The following is a 22715-nucleotide window of genomic DNA, read 5'->3' on the forward strand; positions in this document are numbered from 1 at the left end:
AAAAAACATCACTAGTACATAAAACATACTGGTTCTTTTTTCTAAGAATACAAGGAATTAGGACTTTGAAAAGAAATTTAAAAAAAACCAAACAAACCCAGGTAGAGGCACAACATTTTAATTACATATCGCAAAGGTCAGTTGTAACAAGAAGTTCTAAATGTGCATAAAAGTTAAATCATTTCTGATGCAGAAACTGGAGAGCAGTTTATGATCACATCCTATGAATACCAACTATCTGGATACTAATATGATTCTCCCCACCACGGTACTATGAAAGACAAGCTGATGACCCACGACGAGGATCAGAGCATTTGTACACAGCGTGCACAGCTGTGCTTACAATCAGGACAGGAGTGCTCACATTAGCTTTAATCCAGGTGACACTGTAGCAATAGCAGTGAAGAAATGGCAACCATGAGATCAGCACTGGCAGGAAAGCCCAGCAGGTAGACATCCCACTGGCCTCACACAGCACACGCTGAAACTCATGCCATCACATTTTACCTATGCTAATATGACTAAGGTTTGCATGACTCTTTTCACTGTTTATTTGAGTGAACAGAAAAATACACCACGTTAAAAAGTCTGGCAGTAGAAGCTGGCATCTGCAAAATTCTGGGAAGTCAGAGGAAATGAATTTACTCAGACATCAAACTTAAAAGCTAAAGTTGACACTATCTACTCCAAGGGGATTTAAGCAAACACTTTGTTTATCAAAAAATTTACCATGTGTTATGGCCATCAGGACACCTCCAGCACATCAGCCGCCTTCTGTCCCAGTTTCTACTGACGTTGATCACCTAATGGCTGCTTCTTGACAGAAGTCACTAGGGGCCTATAACAAGCATTGTCCACCCAGATAGAAAGGTTGAGTGCCCCTGGTTTAAGCTTGTGTATTTTGCTTCACCAGTGGAGATGACTATGGTTACAGTGTCATCATCAGTTCCTATAGCTTGTTTGACAGGCAATAGTCATGAAGCTTTGGTGTCTTGATCTCCTGCCATCATCTGAGCATAAAAGATTCAAGAAACATAGCTATGGTTTCTTTAAACTGTGTGCTTGTCTCCAAGTATTTGCAAACCTGTGGAAATTTAGCATAGCATAGATACGGAACCATTTTAATCTGGGAATGACATAATTATCTCTTGCTACTACAGGATAAAGAGGACTTTTTTTGGTTGCTATGCCAGAAATAAGATGACCCTTGTAAGTGGTAAAAGTGATAACAAATGTAATGACAAGAAAGCCAGCTTAAAAACGAGAATTCTACTGTTTTCTTTTCTGAATTTACCTTATCATGAGCTTCTCTAAGGCTAACTGGTATTTAATATGTAGTCATCTGTATGTGTACAACTTTTAGATAACCTGTACATCATATCGCCCAAAATAATGATATTCTATATTCAAACCTTACAGTACTTATAGTTTTTATCTGTACTAATACATCCCACAACACAAAAGTAGGCACTGACTTCAACTTTGCCCTCTGTAATTCCTGTTGGTGTGTATCATAAAGTCTCTGTAGTCTTCACACCTCAAATATTACGAAGAATGTTTATGGTTGGGGATTATTCAACAGAAAATTCTTGCTACATCTAATGAATATTTCAAATACTAAGATAAAAGCTCTTGCTTCTCCCCAAATTCTAAAATATCCCAGCTTTCAATAGCAATACTTTATAATGTCATCATCAGGTACAAAGAAAGGTGTTTTATGTATAAAAACTGCAAGGTCATTTCACATTAAAACTGGTTATCAGTGTAGCATTTAACCATCAAATGCTGATTTGAATTGGGAAGTTAGTTAATCATCTGGCAATGTTTAAGCAAGCTGCCAGGCTCATAAAGACAAGAATGAGCTCTTCAAGAGTAGGAAAAAAAAAAGGTCATCAGTAATTTATTCAATAGTTATCGATGTTAAAAAATTATTTCAAGCACTCTAACAATTATTTAAGTTTAAAAGATATTTTAAACTATATTTGTAGTTGGTAATACTATATAAAGCATTAGGAAAAATTAAACTTTTACTTCATCAATGTTTCTGCAACACGAGGTATCACTAAGTCTGAAAAATTTGAAAAATGTGACAACCATTGAGGAGTTCTAGATGTAGGTTGTTTTTAATAAATTCAGTTATGCAGAATGCGCATACCAAGAAGCATCAACTATGCTTTCCACTTTACTAATACAACTTCTTTTTGGTATTTTTTCACAGCTCTCATAGTAAGAAGTTTGCTGTCTCAGTTTTGCTGAGATCAGTATTCCATCCTCCCAGGTAGCGCTTTGCAGGCTGCCATTTTAGGTTAAATCCACCACTTTATCCCAAGACTAATACTGGAGGGAAACCGTATAGACAGAGGAATTCATTTTATTAGAGCAGTAGTGTGCTACTTCAAAATCTGTCAGTAATCGTGTTTTCAGTGAGCTGACAATTCCAGCATAGCTGGTGTCACATGGCCTTGTGAAAAGGGAAGAGAGACGCAAGAATAAAGGCATGATCCTCTGGCTCTTGCATAGCTTTTTCCTTGGCAGTATACTTTACACAAGCGTATCTATTGCCTCCTTGCACAAGGGAACTGTCTTTGTTACCAGGAGAAGCAAGAAAAATTCTTTGTGTACAAGTGATCACAGACTATAACATTCAATTTACCCAGTTCAGAAAACTGAAAGATGTCTACTCTACGCTAGTCATTGAGGATTTCTCTGCAGTTAGTGGAGAGTATCTTTAGCTCATGATTCATATTGAACTAAAATTGGTATCTTAGGTGGGATGAATCACACACACTAGATGCCTGTCTTTTTCTCTCCACTTCAACTATTTTAGACTGGATGCTCACCTTTTTGGTGACTCAGATTAGACATTATGAAATCCAGCTCAGAAGACAAAAGATTAGGAGGTACCAACAAGATGATGAAGGAACAAAAAAAAAAAGAGTACAACACTATACTAGGAGTATATGGGGCAGAAATACAGAAAATCAAGAGAAAAGAGGCTGTGCTATTTTGCAATGTCTGGAATACTTTTGCCCAATACCCATGTGAGATGAAGTGACAATGGTACAGTGCATGGGTGAATGGGGTAAGCAAGAAGGATAAAAACCATGACTGGGCAAAACATGCTCATTATTTTTAAAATATGATTGAGAAAATTTTAAAAAGGAACTGCAAGATGTTCTGACCGTGGTAGATACTAGACATGATTATTCAGGAGGCATAATCTAGTAATACAGTGGTTTTAGCTAACAATTAAAATTCTCTTTCCTCCCCATATGCATTCCCTATATTCCTCTAAATTACAACTAACTATTAATAACAAAAACTCTTTGAAGAGCTGTATTTTTGTTCAAAAGTGTTTCTGCATGAGAAACATGGTGTCTTCTCACTAAAGAATTACTAGTTTATTATACTTTTTTCATATGAAGTATCAATTTGGTGGAGATGTCTCTATGTAAAAATTAATTGTATTGTACAGTAATAGTTTTTTGATGAGGCTGTTAAACTTTATGCTGGGATTTTGGACTTCCCTTGAAAAACAGAGGAATCTGAAGACAAGCTGGTGGAGATTAATGGTAGCTGAAAATATACTAGTTTCTAAAGAACTCAGGGGATTATGAATAACTAAATTAAAATTCCACAAGAAAACATCTGAGGAAAGCACATAAAAAGCATTTCCATATGTATTAAACAGCATCTACTCTGTATTATGCTGAATACATTAAAAAAATTATATCCCAGATCTATGCTGGACAGTACGTGACTATCAAACACAAACTGTGCAATATTAGAGCCACCTGTATGTCCACCTGTCTGTCCATCTCCCTCATTTCCTCTCTCTCTCCAGCAGTTCCTAGAAAACAGGAAAGATTCTTCTAGTACCAATTTATATGCATATCCACATGATAAAAGTGAGTTCAATGGAGCTGGAAGCTGGACTATTCACTAACAGTAGCCTTGTAATAGTCTTGTTATGCCCTGTACATAGTATTATTAAGATGGATTTGGCATGCAGAAATTTTACAAATGTTTTAAAATGTAAAATAGAAAAGATTTTTTTTCTTGGCCTACTACTCTGACAGTATTACAAGCATATAAACAGAATATCAAATAACAGCAGTCTGCATAAAGGAAGAACATTTGTTTCACTTCTCCCTGTTAAATCTTGGTAAAGCTATAAAAAAAATCTGTCACAGAGAGCAACTAACTACCATGGTAAACCTTTGTAAAATTCAGAAACTCTAAACCAGCAATAATCCTAATCTGAACAGCTAATCACAGTGTGAAGCTATTATAATGTGTATCCAATTATAATCAGCATTGCAATAATGGCACTGTGATTAATCTTCTGCACTATTTCTCATTATTTCTGGAGACACCGCTAAAAGCAAAACCTTGAAGCTATTTACAGGAAATGGGAATTTTCAGCACTTCTATTGCTCAAAATTTTCTACGACATTCCCTACTTTCAAGAATATCAAATTTTTCCTATAATTTTTCAGCCAAAAAAATCTTTCACCTGTTATCTGGTTGAGGTTTGTTGTTTAAGTATGCAAAAATTGTTCCAATATTCTATTCCAGACTGAAAGTAGACAGGGAAAGGCACGAAAAGATTTGCTTTGCCAAAGCATTACAAATTCCTTCTTCAGTCTCATCAGATAACTTGTCACTTCACACTCTGGAGCAGCAAACTGAAATGTGTAAACAAAGCTGCTTTTTGTGGTTCCTAGAAAGAAAGTACTGACTCTGAACAAAATGCAAACTCCTCTGGAAGAATTCTCTCCTGACATACACTGTGGAAATGAATTTGGCAACTAGATGCTTCAAGAAATCCCTCAGTACCTGAATGTGACCTGGTTCAAGGCTAGCATGGGTAAACAGGGCATTAGTAGGGCCTGTTGTGACAGGACAAGAGGTCATGGTTTTAAACTAAAGGAGGGTAGATTCCAACTAGGTACAAGGAAGAAATTTTTACAATGAGGGTGGTGAAACACTGGAACAGGTTGCCCAGAGAGGTGGTAGATGCCCCATCCCCGGAAACATTGAAGGTGAGCTTGGACGGGGCTCTGAGCAACCTGATCTCGTTGAAGCTGACCCCGCTCACTGCAGGGGGCGTTGGACAATGTGACCTCTAAAGGTCCCTTCCAACCCAAACTGTTCTATGATTCTGTGATCCCCTGCGGTATACCTTCTCGCTTACCAGCCTCTCAGAAATGTGGGTGATGCCTGACACTATAAGAAAAACCCAAGTATCTGTTGCTGGGCCCAACTTTCAGCTTGGAATGGAACATATATTGGGGTGGAAAGCCTACCGAAAAGCTGACATGGACCTGGTAAACCGGGGAGAGGTGTAGGAGGGAAGAAAGGTCTGTCAACATGTACAGCTTATTAATGGAAACCACAACTAAAGAAAAAGGTGGAGAAAAGAGTGGGAAGACTGGGTAAAAGAAGTAGTGGATGAGGAGGAACATTAAACCTATTGGGCAAGGACGGAGAGCCTTGAATTAGGTAGGTAAGGAAGAAAGTGAGTAGCTGATGCATGGGGGCCTCCTGAGTAGCTCTGCATCCATACACAGCACATCCATCTTCATCCATACTCATCCTGGTCCTCTTCTCAGGCCTGGAGGGAAGGTGGCTCAAAACAGTCTTAATTTTCCCTCTCCTTTTCCAGGCATGGAAAGCCAAAGATAGAGATGAGAATGAACTTAAACTATTAGCAAGTTTTTAAAAAGAAAAAAGGGCAATGGGAAAAGAGAGCCACCACCAAAATTGAAAGGCTTTTTCTGGTCTTGTAGCTTTCTGTTGCAATGGTGCTGGCTGCTCCCTTTTCCGTTGCCCTGTATCCAGCATCTCCTGATGAGCGGGGAAGGGGATGACTGCTGCTTGGCCTCTGTGGCAGGTCAGGCTGGTAACTTTGACCCAAAGAAACCACTGGAAGAGGCTGAAATAATTAGAATGATCTTACAATAACAGCTGGTGTGCTCCCTAAGGACTGAAATCTTCCAGTGCCTTATTACTTGTGGTCCCATGAATATCAGCGAGAGGCAAGTATAACACAAACAGCAGTGACGGCCTGGCCCTACACTGGAAGGTAGTCTTTCAGGAGACATCTCTGAAGATTTAAATCCACTCAACGTGGCATTGACTTAACGGGAATTTTTTTAAATGTAAAAAGCAGGTTTCAGGATGGGAACATAATATAATTGTTTTGAATCTCAGTGCTGAAACAGTTAACATATTCTGCATTACAGTATATCATCCGAAGAAAATTCATGAGGGAAAGAGCTGTTGTCCTTCACTCATCAACAAGAATTAATTTAAATGTTTTTTAATTTGATCTCCACACTACAACTGGCATTTGAGAGGAAAACAACATATGTTGAAAATAGCTACCTGAAATACATTTTAAAAAAAAAAAAAAAAAAAGGCATGGAGATGAGTTACTGAGAAAGAAAAATGTCAGGTATACCTCATAGAAAAAATGTAGTATAAGGACATTGTGATCTCCCTAGAAGACAGAGAGAAACAGTAAGAGGAAGAGAAGATAATAAAGAATAAAATACTATGTTTAAAAACATATGAAATAATTTTAATAATAGACAAGTATGGGTGGATGTGACATTAATAGTGTTATGACTTGGAGAAATCTCAAGCCTGGGGGTTTGGGAGTGTTTTTGTTTTTTTTTAATTCTTATTATAACTAATAAGACTGGAAGTTCAGTACAAACTTTTCAGATAGAAAGAAACTACTGTCAACTAAATAAAATTAATTAAAATTAATTTCTGGTCATGTTGTTCATACCATCAGTATGTTAGGACTAGTAGACCAGACTTTCCTGGGTAGCCATTATATTGCATGAATAAATGCAGAATGAAAAAAAAAATAGCTTTGTCTTTAAAAAATATTTTCTGCTTTTAGATTACACAATAAAGCTGAATTGCAACTCTTTTAGCTGTGATTAATTTCACAGACTGTTTTCCACCCCATAGGTTCAGTGCTTTGAAGCAAGGTACCGCAAGAAGAGCTGTTTTAAGATAAGCTCTTAAAACAGCAACAAACATCTGTTGTTCTACTGCAAAGTACTACAGTCTAAAGTGAACGCATTACAGTGTTGATAGCTGGTATGCCAGCCCATTAGAAACAGCAACCCAAAGAAATGCAGTCCTGTAAAAGATGAGTGATATACCTGAGAAGTCACATACGTATGAATTTGGTATGTGAACACTTGTCCGTTAATGGATACAAACAAGTAAGTGCCTATGATTTTCCAGTAAACTTTGAAAAATAATTGAAAATGGCATAAGAATACTGATAAATAAACAAATTAAAACATGCATATGAGACTGCCACGCAGGGCTAGTTTCCATTGCTTTGTTCAGCCACTACTGGAAGCCTCCTGCTCTCAGTTGTCCTTCTAGGAGTATTTCCTACCTCTTCAACCGCATCTTAAATTAGACTACAACTCTTATCAGCATCTCTCTCCTGATCCACATCTCCACAGGTCTTCACACAGTGGACCCCTGACCGTACACAGTGCAAGCCGTGGGCAGCAACAAATTCCATAAACATGTGTTTCAGTGTACGTGCCTTTCTCCGGTGGCAATGGGAAATAATTCCTGGCTGCAAGCCAACGTGGCATTGCAGCCTCAAGTTACTGATCTGCAACTCCTTAATCAACCATAGATTTCCTTTAAGCTATTAGAATGATTAACAAATTCAAAACATATTACTGTGATCTTACCATTTCTGTAGCCTTCAGAAATTATGTACTTCTTTCGGAGGTTTTGCTTTTCTGTGCTTTTCCTACAGCACAGCATGTGCCTATACTATAAGACATGAAAAAAAGCTTTCATATCACACAGCTCATTAGATGCTTAAATGAACCAGTTTTAGATGTATGATTTTGACCTCATTACTGTCCTCAATCAATGAAATAAAAATGGCAGTTGTCATAACACCATATCTTGGATACATTACTCTGGGAATCTGCAATCAGAGTCTGCTCCTCAGATGGTAAAACTGCTATCGAATACACTTGCTTGTACTAAGCCTGATTAAATAGTAATAGAGAAAAAAGGATTTTTAGAACTCAATAAGCAAATCAAAGTATCTCTGAGCAAACTGGAGGGAATGATACATCCTACCTGCATCTTGTAACCTCGGCCCCTCTGCATAATGCTGTAGAAAAAAAAATCCTCACCTGGCACAGTTCCTGTGCCACTGCCTAAACACATCTTAACATGCTTGTATGTCACATACTGCAAGCGTTGCAACAAAAATCAGCATGTGTCCGAAGTGCTGCTCTAAAGGTGAAAGAGACACTTTGATTAAGATCAATGACAATTTTTTTAAACGCTCCTTATCCTCTGACAGAGAGTATTTCTTTTCTTCATTTTTCTCCACTTTTATGCCAGTCATATACTTAGCATGGGATGAACCACACTCTGGGGATGCCCCTTTCTCTGCACTGACTACAGAGGGAGCTGACGTAACTAACTTAAGGCTTGATGCTTAATCCTTAAACAACTTACTGCATTCTGTATACCTGGTACAAATGACATGGATTATCTATAGCTGCACTCAGTTTAAGGGAGTTTTCACCTACATGTACCAGGTCATTCCCAGAACTTTACCCTCCCGAATATATTACTATATAAGTAATCATTATTTGGATTTCTAAAACTATACAGATGTTTTCTATTGACTGAGCCTTTAGTCTGCACATATTTGTGAAGGTAGTAAGCTGGTATATATATACACCTTGCCTGTTACATGTACTGGACATACAGTGTATGTTATTATTGAGAGAGTTAGGTAACCACTACTTACCCCAAAGGCTCTATAATTCATGAGTAGTCCAGAGCTGACATATTTTCTTTTGTTGTATGCCTTAAATATTTTAGCATACAGAACAAATTAGCAAACACTTAGTCACGTTTCTGACAAGTCTGCCATGCCAAAATTCTTCAAATTTTGCACTGTTCAAGTTACACTATTCTTATTTATTGATTTAGTTGTACTTGGTGAATAGACTCTGACTGCTTTTTAATCCAGTTTCACTTTTATAATTGAAATAGTGGTATTTTTTTGTCCTGACAATTTAATATTTTCTGAGATATGTTAAGTCATACTTCTAAATGTTTCAATAGTGGTTTGCATACAATATTCTTTTCAGGTGAAACTATTCTTAAATATTCCTGTTTTCTAGATCATGTATCTCTACAGGTTGCTGGGTTTTGATAGTTCTTTTACAATTTATCCGAATATTCTTTCTTTCACTTTGTCATTATCAGTTAAATTCTACAAGCAAGGCTTCTTCTTGATGTGACATACAACTGGAAGATCGTACCTCCAATTTCTCTCATAGTGTACTTCCAATTAGTTTCACAATGTTCCCTGCACACCTGTAGAGAAATGAAGCTTTAAGCAGAGAGGCAGAGTGCAGGCAGAAGAAAAGACTTATCTGGATCTCCAGCAGCAGGTAAAACAATGTTTTACCTTTCTGTAGTGCTCTTCTCTCTTCCTTCGTCTCCTTTTTCTCCTCACAGATGCATGGAACAGGATAATAGCCCTCACCCATAGGAGACAGCATGGGAAGGTTTGGGCAGAGAAGGCTCTCAGTAGTTGAATGACTCCTGTCTACACCTGCTCAGGTGAATAGCTTCTTTCTAGCAGAAGGTGACTATTAGGCATTGCCACATGTGTGCTTAGGCATAATATCTTCCTTAAAAGTAACTGCTTCAGAATATCCTCAGCCATGTTATGGGTCTACAGCGTACAAATTGGGAGGGGATTTTTTTTGGCAGAAGATAATGCTGACTTCTATCAGACTCTTTTTAGCCTGGTTTCCTATGGAAACAAGGTTGCGCAACAATATAATCCAGTCTGTGTGTCATCTCCTTGTAATTTTTGAACTAAGTAGCCCAATTTCAACCAAATGTGACTGAGGAGATAGAAATCTCAAAGATAGTTACGCTCTTATAAATTTTGAAAGCAGCAGCTGCTGGAGAGAAGAGAGACCAGGATCCTAGCATTAACATGCAGGGTGCTAACAATCTTATCAGCCCATTTCTGCTGTCAAGTGTGGCAGCCTGCATACCATTACCAGAATGTATGCATATTCAGAGATAAAAGAAGACCTCTATAATTCAATTATTAACCAAGAGACATAAATCCGTAAGAAACCAGTCCTCTTCAGTTCTGGTTATTTTAGCACTTCTCTCTTTTAACTAGACAGCCAAGATATCAGGCTGATGAGGGGAAAAAATAAAACAAAAAGGAAGAACAGTTTAAATGAAAACTGAAATCATACAAAATCCGTATTGTAGCAAAAGAGAAGAGTGAATAGGTGGAATAAGGAGTTTATCAGCTACGATGGTACAAGGACAGACAGCTTTAAAGGTTATGTACTAAGGTACATTTAAATCCCTTTCTGATTCTACCAGGTTCAAAAGTCCTACACACAAACACACACACACACACACAAACACACTTACAGGAGATTGTGAGCTTCACTTTTTAGCTGCGACCAACTAAATGTATTGAATGACCCACCTTCTTCATGCAGATACATGACATAAAGCTGAAAAACATTTTCATTTCTTGTATTCCACAGCCAAGCAGCAACATAATGGTTAGAGAACAGGGATTCCCCCACCAAACCCATTTTTACAGCTCTCTAGTGATTAGTTTGAGATGGTCTACCATAATTATCTATGCCATAATTTCTCCTTGCCTGGTTCAAAAATACTTCAAAAATACCACCAAATACTGACTGATTCATTGTTGAAATGCATGCATTAACTAGGGGAAGTGGTATGAGAAGTTACTCGTTACTCAAAGAAGTAGTATAATTCTTCATTATATGTCCAATATTCTGCCAGTATTTATTATAAATAAGACTTGTTCTGTTCCAATATTTCTCAAGACAGAAGATACAAATTCCAAGCTCTCAGCCAAAAAGATTTCAAAATCTAGAAAGTATTCGTTAGCTAGCAGTTCCTGAAATATAACCGATGTTTGATCCCTACCTGTTAATTCTCAAGAAAAAAACGTAAAAAGTTGAGCTTTGCTTTCACTCATTTTTGAGGCAGTGTCTCTCTTTTTTCTGTCCATGGTGTCAGGTATCTCCTCCTTTGCATCCCTGCCACTCATGCTGGGAATCAGGTGCATGCTGCCACTAGGACTTGTTAATTCAAGGAGCTGCTGCTGTCCAAATAAACTTGGTGCCAGATCACAGACAACCAGACACTACGGTAGTTTATTCTCCTTCCTAGTTCAGCAGTAAATGCAACGCCATTAGCAGCATAGCCTCCATATTAACTCACTCATTTGTAGGCACACTGTAAGGTTAATCCATGTTTGTCCAAATGGAAAAAACTAAAAGAAGAAGGAAGGCAGGCACTTAAAGTAGACTCAGAAAAAAACCAGAAATGCCGATATTCAAGGATGTAATCCTGAAGACCTGAACTCAAGGAATCTACTTTTACTATTTGAAAAGTTACTAGGTGCCTATAATTTTCCTTTAGCACATACACAGATTTTCTCTAGGTTTGGGAATACTCAGAAGTCAGCATTTAGCTAAATCCAAACATAAAAATCAGGTTGATAATCTCCTGCCTACCTTCCATGAAGAACTAAATTCATTAGATGTTCCTATGTCACACCAGATCAGGATCAAGCACCTCTGAATTTGTGTTAACCAATGCTTTTAAAATCTAACACAAAGTGCTAGCTTTCCCTGTTTTTCAATAGCTGAACATAGCTTAACCTATTTTCAATTTGCAGTCTGCAGGCATTAGACAAGAACAGACTATCTCAGTGTAATCCATAAAAAATAACTAAGAGCACACCTTTAATCACTAGACCTAAGTTTGCTGCTATATACATATCTCAGCCAGAATAGTATTAAAAAAAAAAAAAAAAGACTCTTGATTCAGCAGGTCAAGGATATACTCAGGATATTTTCAAGAGATGACAGTTCAGCCCCTTTCTCTGTCTACTGCAATTCAAGCCCCTGTCTCCCACCACCCTGCAAGTTATGCAAAGCATCAGGCTATGTGACTTGAGTAAGAAATGAGGTATCGGCGGCACAGCTCCTTACACTGTACAGTATTATTACAGAAGTAGATACTCAATCCAGGCTGATGGAGGTTCTGATTAACCTTAGAGAGCAGTGCTGAAACTAGCCTGGAAGTGGCCAACAATAAGCAAAGCAGACTCATATATACCTGAAGTGCTATCCCTCTATAGATCTCTGCAGAAATACACAAGGCAAAAATCTTTCCTAAGAAGAAGAAACCCTTTCTTCCAAAAATGTACTTGGGATCATTCTTTTCCTCCAGGCAGCACTGGTAAAATCTGACGTTTTCAGTTCCCCTGGATACACTTGCCTAACTCAGTGGTTCTTTGAGGTGGCAGAGCTGAAGCTTTACCCCCAACATGCAACTTTCCTGGAATGTGTCTTCAGAAGTGGGTTGTACATTATTCTGTCTGGGAGAGAGCCCCCTCCAGCCTTTTCCTTAGTCAAAAGGAGAAAGAGAAAGCGAAGATCATGATTCTGTAGCTTCGAGGGCAGAGCAGCCGGGGGGAGAGAAGTATGCTCCAGTTCCTTCTGTGAAAACTGTTTATGAAATTTATTCAGCAATCAGGTAACCTACGGAGCTAGACCGTTCTGGAGGCAGGTTTGAAACCCTCGACTCCCTCTTTGCCCCGCAGCAGTTATGCTGTCTCACACCTGGTTCTCACCCTTACTATTCTCATGCTTGAGATAAAGAGCTGCGATGCCTAACATAATTTCCAGTCTTGGCATTTAAAGATTAGTCAGTGGCTACGCTCAGCATTCAGTAGCTAAATCTTGTTTTTATTAGTGGGTTTTTTTTTAAATTCTTCTCATGACTGCAAAGGCAATTTTATTTCCAACCTCCTTAAAAGGGCCATGCAAAGAAACAGATAACATAACAACATTATAAAAGAGACAAAATTAGCAGTCATGAAAAGTACAGAAGGCTTGGAATGAATTATATACTTGCAGGGGTGGTAAGGATATAAAAGCAGTGACATTGACAATGGCATCTGAAAGAGGAGTCTGAAGACAGGGTTTTTACAGACCCTGAGGTCTGTAAGATACCGTACTTAACTCACTGCATGCCTGATTTGACCTTGCTTAGAAAGGAAGGATGGGTGAGAGATGGGTGCTGATGGGCAGACCGCAGCCAGTACACTTTCCCTGTGATTAAGCAACAGGTTAACTAAGCTCTGCATTTTGTGGACCCCATTTGAGCATTGGGACCCATGTGTCTAACCCTAATACTGTCCTCTGATCTAGAAAGAATGAGCAATATATGTCAACTAACAGAAAGAGTGGGAACAATATTAACTATATAGCTCATATTTTTATAAAATATTGAAACACTTATTAATATAGTATTTTAAACCCAATATATAATGCAGGAGATAAAAGACTTCAGGTAGTGTAAGAGGGAATTAAAAGATAAGCAGGAAGCATAGTCTAGCAACTAAATGAATGAGCCGATCCTCACCAAAACTGATGGCACCTCTATGAAATCTATGCAACTGTTACCGATTGCTCCTTTGACTGTGCAATACACTTATTATCTGTATCTTGATAAAACCTAGTGTCACTGATCAGGGCACGAGACTTCAGCAGGCTGGGCAAAACAGCAACACATTCATGTAGCTTTTATGATGCGTATAGAAAATGAGAGATAACAGTTGGATCCAGCAGTCAGGAAAACAGAATTTAAGCACTGACTCAGAGTTACTGCACTCTCATAAGTATCTCTCTCTTGATAGTATTTTAATCAATTGCTCTTGAACTTGGGCAATACATCTGCTGTATTTCCCAAGCTACTATATACAATGCATTTCAGGCTGTTATAATTTATAAATGGATCTCACATTGCCCTCCCCATTATTATTAAATCCAACCACAAGTGACCATTCCACTATGTACTCCACTGTCTCTATAGGAACGACCACACTTCAAGTTTGAAAGAGGATACTGAGAAGTTTAAAACGGGGGGGGGAGGGGGGGTGGGGGAAGAAAGAAAAAAATTATCTCATAAATTACAGCCCAGGGCTGCTCAGGAGAAGAGGTTGAGGAAGAAGGAAAGACCGTTTGCAATATTTTGAGTAGGCACAGAGAGCTTTGTGTGATGACACTAATAATAAATCCCAATTTAGAAAAGACCACAATTTCAACTTTTGCCCGGGGCTCTTTGGAATGTCTGCGTGACCCTGAATGTCTAATTTAGCAGTGTTTTTATATCAGTACCTATCTAGTACCATTTAATTAAAGGCATTACAGTGGAAATACATTCTCATGAAGGAATAACACATTTTATTGTTAGACAGAAGCAGACAACTGAACTAAATAAAGGAAAATGGAGTTGATTCCACGTGAATTCAATTGCTACTTTTTAATCTTACGACAGTCCTTGGATGCTGTGGCAACTCCCATTTCTGCACTGCCTGCAGAACGCAGAAATGCCCCCATGACAGAGTAAGGGCATATTAGTAGTGGTCACCGGGGCTTTTCTTAGGGACAGGGCAGCCCAATTCACATCCTCATGTAGCAGCTGGAGAGCTCACATGTTTAGGGCAGATTTTCTAAACAGCATAGAATTATCTTTGGTTGTTCCCATGCGTTTTATGGAGGTCCTCAATAACAACTTTTGAAAACTCCATCCTGAAAGCACAGCTTTTAGGTCACCAGTGATGGCATATCAACCATTTCTTTCTAAGCCTCTCAGCAGCTGAAATCCTTTTCAAGAAACCACTTTTTATATAAAGCCATTGCTTTCTTTGGGAACTGCACATGTATATGAAGGGACAGAGTTTGCTCCCATTTAGAAGAGGGAATGCAGTCTACTCACAGCAAGCAATAGCAGAAAATACTATTGAAATTACATATATTCTCTAGTGGTTTTGAAAGGGATCTAAATGTACCTCTAGGGTATGTTTTATCCCGTCTTGTAAAAACTACCATTAGATCATCACTCCCATTTTGTGAGAAATCTGTGTTCCTAGGTGGTTTTTGTTGGTGGAGAAGGAAGTTTGGTTTGTTTTGTCTTGTTTTAATATTGCTTGTCTGGCAACATTCCCATTTAGAGACCCACCAGCTGAAATCAAAACCTTTACAGCAGTCATGCAATTCTTCTGAATCTAGTGTGACAAGCTGAACTGTACCAGCATCTGGCTAACCTAAATAAATACGCAGGGGATGTGAGGTGGGTTTCCTAAATGGCTTATTATGACATGAATTAAAGTGGTAGGATCAATGATCAGGGACTCCCTCACGTATCCTTGTGATTGTGAACTTGCTGTTTCTGAAGAGTTGCCAGACAAAAATGGATGAACATTTACAACCTCATTTACTGAATCTCTCCCAAGCAATACAAAGGAACAAAACAGTAGATGAAGGTGAGAATTCCCAATTGCTAAAATGATTTATTGATACTCAGAAATAAAATATGGAAACATCAGTTACAATACCTGCCTCACTGATAGTTTATCAAGATTAAAAATTGTTTCTGCATTTATGTACATTGCACAAATCTTTACAGTTTTTGTGCTTCAGACTTTTTTCTGATATTGCAGTACTCTGTTTTATTTTTCCAGTCTGAGATTCTGCATTTGCTTTAACATTTTGTTATCTAAGACACAGTAAAAGCTGAAGCTATATATTCCAAGTGCCCTAAAGAAAAAATAAATCACATATTATGCCCAAAGCTTGAAGCACCTGTAGAGTCATGATATCTCTAATACAAAAGAAAAGGCACAAAATTCACTTTCCCGAAAATGAGGCATATGATAAAGTCCATTGATCCCAGAAAAATCCTTGTAAGTCTTCTTAGGAATAGTTCTCATACGAATTAAGCACACACATCTCCATCAGGCACTGTTCCGTTCACCACTTTGAAGTAAGCAGCCATTGAGGATTACTCCGAGAACCTCAGGGAGGAAGTAAAGTAATCCCTTCACCTCTTCATCAGTGCCAGGGATAGTCATCACGAGGAGTGCTCAACAAGGAGGAAAAAAGAAATAGCCTTTCTTACATGACAAGTAAACAGACGGAAGCATTCTAGCTCAGGGATGGCAGAGGAGCAAAGCGCTAGCTTTTACTTGGAGACATTTTCTTCAGCATAAGCAGACTAAAAAGGGTCTGCAGATAAGCTTCAATTAATAGAGGGAGAGTCTGTCTTGACAGAAACGCAAGAGAGATGAAACCTTTCAGAGAGGCTAGAGCAGCCAAGGAAGATCGTTCTTACTAAGTGTAGCCTTAATTCTGTTGTTGTATTGTTCTGTATTTAGGTCCCATTAATGCAAATTTATACTTTAAAGACATGCTATTTAGTTCTTAAAAAGGGAACACTGCCTGGATGACCTGACAGACAAGAAGACACTCCTGATGAAAGTACATGGCAAACCTTTAAACCCAAGTACTGAAATGCTTAAAAGTGCCCAGCCCCCCAAAAGACTATTTCTAGGACATCCAGAGAATAACAGATATATTTCTTTGGAATGGGGTATTTTAAGAATCAGCACAACAAACAACAGGAAATGAAGAAGCATTTTCCAGTGGTTTCCTGGCAATAGAGTGGAAAAACGCTCCGGCATATTGCATAGCAGTAGAGAGCATACTTGAAAACTAAGCTAGTGTGTGACAGAAGGTTTAATCCAAAACAAACTAATAAAATTTTGAAACATGCACGGCTTTTCCTCCACCCCCACCCACACCCCAAGAATTTTAAACCCTGTCCAGCCTTTTAGCAAGCAACATAAAAAAGTACTCTAACTAGGTTTAACTTCTCTGGCCTCAGTCCCATTACTGGGCCTCAAACATTTCACTTGATCACATACTCTTCTGTAGTCACCAGCTGTAGCATCCATGCTGCTCCACTGAGAGCACAACACATCACCTAAATTCGCTCTTCCTGTGAAGAGCATTGCATAAGCTTTCTGTGTACGAAAGTTTAGTTAGGGAAAAGAGAGTCCAGGAAAGAATGAGGAATTTCTTGGACATTTACCCTACCATTAAAAAAAAGTGTTTGTAGCCATTTATTTCCTCATCCTGGTGAGGGGGACCTTCCTAATGCATTTGATCCGTGGCCAGAGGCATCCCAGGTGTAAACATCATCCTTTGATGAAGTATATATCTGTACAATAAATACAATCTTAGATATATAGGTGATATATAGGATATATAACAGTGATTTTAGTCCGATTTTAGACTACCAACAAGGCACAATGAGCTGTTGTCAGAAGCCAATGTTAAAGTTGTAGAGGACTAAGCTTGGAGTAGTCTCATTGGAAATGGGCTGGCTGGATGCTAATCAAGGTTATATTTACTGGCAGGCAGAAAAGAAACCTGATAAAGAAGAGACTGGAAGGGAAGAGTTAATACCGATACCCACAGAAAACAAACCCAGAGATTGATTTCCTCCCCAGAGAGGGAGTGCTAAGCTGACTGTCACAGTGGGGAGAGGGGGAGCATCACACAGTGTTGAGCAAGGAGGATATTTTTCAGCGCTGACACCTTGGGAAAGGACACGAGGGCCACTCAATGACCTAGTAACATTCTCTAAATATTTGGGATTTAACATTTGTATTGAAAAAAATAGAAATAGATGTCTATGTAATGAGCTCGAACACCGATTCTACAACAGTCCACAGTGCTTAATCAGCACCTTGCTCCAAGAGTATTTTAAACTGCTTTAACTAGCCTAAGACCCACCCCTGACTGTTGTACTAGGATACAGCAAGCCACAGCTATCGCTTTTCAGTAATCTCTGGTCAGCATGGTAGTTTTTCAAATGATTTGTGCTGAAATACTCCTGAGGAAGGCTCATCTAGAGCCCAGATCACCATGTCAGTTGTCCTAGTATCTGCAGTGATAAGTCCCTTTTTTACTGTTTTCTTACAACATATATAGGTATTTAAAAACCCCTGGTAGATGATGACCAGGTGAAAAGGTTTCTTCTGTGCCATCTGTCAGAATTACTTTGGGAAATACTCTTTAGAAAATCTGGGGTTTATGGCACATAATGATAGTGTCCTTGATTCAAATAATACTGTGGTTAAAAGACTATGAGGTAGAAGATTGAGTCCTCATCTTGTGGGACGTATAACTTTTTATTGGCACTTGAAATGTGGTCACAAAAAAACACACCGAAAGCAGGCTACCATTAATGTTGGCTAACAAAACCCACAGCTTAACATATTGCATTATGGGGTGAGAATAGAAGGTAAAAGTCCAGGGGAAAAAATACCATATATACAAACCATACCATAAAAACTTCAACAACCAAAACACACAATAACTGGATATTGTAATAAAATGCCTCAGCTGAGTGCAAGCCTGAGCTTAGGGGAAATGGGAACTGAGAAAGCAGATCTAAGTACGTTTGAAAGTTTCTTACATCTTCTAGCGCCAAAATTTCAGGCAGTTAAAAAAAAATCAGAATATTCTAGGGCCATTTAATGGGCTTCATATATACCTGAGGTTTTATTCAATAAAGACTAGAAATCCCTATCCTTGTGACCTTAAGTCACAGTAAACTGTTGAAATTTCCCTTTCTTACAAAGATCACAGCTCTGTTAAGGCTGGCACAGATTTGTCCCTGCAACAAGAGGGCAAAACCAAACAAGTGACACTCCATCTCATTCCCCGAAGTTTCAATCCGCATCAGCGAACTTTCACAACCAAGTTAATTCAATGTTACATTCATAAGTAACAGACTGTTTCAAATAAACGAACTGAGGAAAAAGGAAAAAAAGACTTCTAGTATTGCAGAGCGTAAGAATTCATCATAATGACATAAATCTCCGTATTTCTACTCACCACTTCTAGAATATTCTGATCTGATAAGTTTTATTGCTGAAGAAAGGAAACCTCCAGGTAAGCACGGTTACCCTTTCTACCTTCTATCACAATAAGGTCCATAAATCAACTATTGTGCAATTTTCCACAGTTGTAAGCTTGGAAAGATCTATCTCACTTGGAAAGCAAGATCATACTCTAAATATGGACAATCAAAACAAACCTTATATATAATTTCTATTTTCTTCTACTTTGTATGACCAATAGCAGAAACAGTAAATTTATGTACTGATAGCCATGCATTCATTCCCATAGATCTCAAAATAGAAGTCATGACTTCTCTACCTCAGACTAATAGTGCCATTGTAAAAGCTCTGATGCTTACCTGAAAGGAAGAATTCTATTTGGATATATTTTGAAAATGAATGCTATGTGAGTTATAACAAGTACTCGTCTGAATTACTGATGTGATTCTGTATCTTGTCGGTAAGTGCTTCCAGCTTCAAAAAAGATGCTTGCTTGAAGATTGTGGTTATACTTCTTGTGCTGGTTTTGGCTGGGATAGAGTTAATTTTCTTCACAGTAGCTAGTGTGGGGCTGTGTTTTGGATTTGTGCTGGAAACAGTGTTGATAATACACAAATGTTTTCATTCCTGCTGATCAGTGCTTGCACAGAGTCAAGGCCTTTTCTGCCTCTCACCCCACCCCACCAGCGAGCAGGCTGGGGGTGCACAAGAAGCTGGGAGGGGACACAGCTGGCACAGCTGACCCCAACTGACCAAAGGGATATCCCACACCATATGATGTCATGCTCAGCACATAAAGCTGGGGCCAGAAGAAGGAAGTGGGGGGACATTTGGAGTGATGGGGTTTGTCTTCCCAAGTAACCGTTACACGTGATGGAGCCCTGCTTTCCTGGAGATGGCTGAGCACCTGCCTGCCCATGGGAAGGAGTGAATGAATTCCTTGTTTTGCTTTTCTTGTGTGCGCAGCTTTTGCTGTACTTATTAAACTGTCTTTACCTCAACCCACAAGCTTTCTCACTTTTACTCTTCCAATTCTCTCCCCCACCCCACCAGGGGGGTGAGTGAGCAGCCATGTGGGGCTTAGCTGCCAGCTGGGGTTAAACCAGGACACTTCTGTAGTCAAACAGACCTCCTTACAGTGGTATACCTGGAAGCTTTCTCTCTGTGTCTCTCTCTGATTTTCATGGGTCTGCAGGAATAATGTTCTAAGGTCTTAACTTTTCTGGTCTGGAATAAAACAAGTGACTCTAAGAAAGAACTTAACATTGGCATTTCTATAAAAGAGGCTTTTCTTTGAATATGCTGATAACACAGTATAGCAACTTCACTTACTGCTTTTGTGCTAACTCAGGTAACCACAATACCTTCTTCTTACTGGTCTCCTAAAAACTGTGGTTTTGTTTATTTATCATGGCAATTAGTGCACGGTTCTGGGTTTTCTATAAAGAGTTGCATTGCTTATGCCTTTCTAGGACTCCCGATTAGGACGAGTTCAGTCTCTTCTTTAACCTAAGACAGCTCTGAATGAAGAATCTCTGTGTTAATGCTTACTCAGTCCACTAAACAGTGATTTCTCAATTCTTCAGGCATCTCTGGTTCTGGCTTTCCTATAACTTGCATAGCACTCCAAACTAGTCTAGAACACGGGAAAGCACATAACACACCCATTTTTGTCAGTTAAATCAAGCTCTGTGGCAGAGGAAGGCTGCAGTTGGAATGGGGGGTGGGGGTGGGGGGGTGGTTTATCTCCCTCACGCTTTAAGAAACACCAAAAAAGGAATCTCAACCTCTGTATCAGATATATCAATAGAAGTTTGTCTAATGAATGACATTAATAGAAAATTGTTCAATGCATTATAGCAAGAAAAGTCATGTCTCAGAAATTATTAGTTCTCTGAAAGAATAAACCAAGAGTAGTTGAATTTCCAAAAGCCTTCTTTCTGGTAACATCCTTCAAAGGGCCTTAGACATGACTGTCATGGCAGGAGAAGGAAGAGCCTCTTCTGGCTTAATAACTGGTTAGCAGATAGGAAGCATGATACAAATAAATGGTCAGTATTCACAACAGAGAAGGAAGAGTTGCCAACAACCTCTCTCAGGTTCTCGTGCCACTGAACTTCCTTTTTTAGCCTTTGAGAAAAGAGGGTGATGAGCGAAGAGAAAGTCTGGTGATAAAACATTAACCAGAACAGGAAGAATTAAAGATGCATTTGAAGAGCTGTACAAAGATCTCACAATACTGAGTCACCTGGCAAAAAAAATGACAGATTAAATTCAAAGTAGCTATTTGCAAAGTACTGCATATGCAAGGCAAGAAGGGACAGCCCTAACTGCAGATAAACCATCATGGACTCCTATAACTTTCATTAGTATAAATAGTCAGTTTAAACCCTTTGATTATTGTTCTTCATGCCCAGTAGCAGTTAAAAGCAAAATGCAATTTTAGGAATTAATAGGAAACAAGACCAAAATAGAAAATTATTTACGATATAACCTTACAACGCACAACATCTGCACAAGGATTTCAACATGATGGTATACTTAGCAAAGGTACAGAGAAGGAAGACCACAATGAATCAACATAAGGAAAAGTTTCTGTACTTAATCTCTGAAAAGATTAAACAGATTAAGAAACTTTAATTTGAAAAAACAGATCGATTTAGATTTTATTTTAGGAATACTGTCTGCTGTATGGGTGTCTTGGAGTAGACCATCAAGTTCTGTCTGATTTAGTCCTGCCTTTTCAAGATGAAGATACATACTCTGCCTATATTCAATTATATGTGATTGTAGGGATTGAGGGCGGAAGTTAGATAGGAGAAAAACATATTAGGGTGGGGTTTTTATTTTGTTTTGCTTTGTTTGTTTGTTTGTTTTTATTGCCTCTAGTATGCTCCTTGAAATCTACCGGGGCATCAGCTACTACAATTATGTGAGAAGACAGGAGCGGGAGAAGAAAGAAGATGAAATTTTTTCAGCACCCAGGGAAGGCACAAATGGAATTAGATGTGGGCAGCGCACACATTTTAGAATTAGAATTTAAAATTAAGCCTTGAAATTAAGCCTTCAACACGAAAGATCTGCTTCTGGGAAATCCATCTGAGCTGTCAGTTGCTGTGGAGACAGGTAAAATTATGGAGAAGGAGGAGCATTTGTTGCCAGTGAGTGACATCTCTTACTGACACCATACTGCTGGCTGGTACAAGGTCATGGAGCTGCAGATAGAAGTGCTGCAAACTTCAGCGTGATGAAAAATGTTCTCGAGACCTATGAAAACAAAATCTTCACACGGCTGAAATAGTCATAGGAAAAAAACTTCTCAAGGCAGATATGTGAAATGGGAAAAGTGGTAATCAGGTAACACAGGAGAGGCTTGTACCAGGTGAAATGCATTGGGTGATGGGTACCAGAATACGGTATGTCTCCTAAACCTTGCCACTCGCTCATCTCATGTCATTCAATCGTAGCTGTAACCTCACTAACCAGAGAGGAGGAGGATATAAGCCAGGCTTCTCTCGTTTGTGGACTTTGCAGGGAGGTCCTGAACTTTGCGGTAGAACATCCCAAGTAAGTCCCAAAAGGCCACAGAAACAATAATAAACTACTCAACAGTAAACTAAGAGTCTAGTCTACTAAAAGGAAATGATTCTAAGAGAAACATTTGAACTAAATGAATGCTTCAGCTTTTGACTTTGAAGAACTGTTCTCATTTTTGTGGAGTGTTTAAAGTAAGTCTGTGTCCCATGCGAACCTGGCACTTCAGTACACTTACAGCAGTACTATAGCAGCTACCACTTGATCTGAACAAACTGGTTTTCCCCTCTCTAGAAGAGCTTGAGCATAAACC

General features: G+C 38.8%; 1 protein-coding gene across 1 annotated transcript in view; it reads right to left on the reverse strand.

Annotated features, from left to right (window-relative positions):
* Positions 1–22715, reverse strand: part of GPC6 (glypican 6) — a 788463-nt gene that overhangs the window by 742389 nt on the left and 23359 nt on the right. The gene's annotated exons all lie outside the window — the stretch shown is intronic.

The sequence above is a fragment of the Phalacrocorax carbo genome, chromosome 1 (assembly GCF_963921805.1).
Source record: "Phalacrocorax carbo chromosome 1, bPhaCar2.1, whole genome shotgun sequence".
NCBI lineage: Eukaryota > Metazoa > Chordata > Aves > Suliformes > Phalacrocoracidae > Phalacrocorax > Phalacrocorax carbo.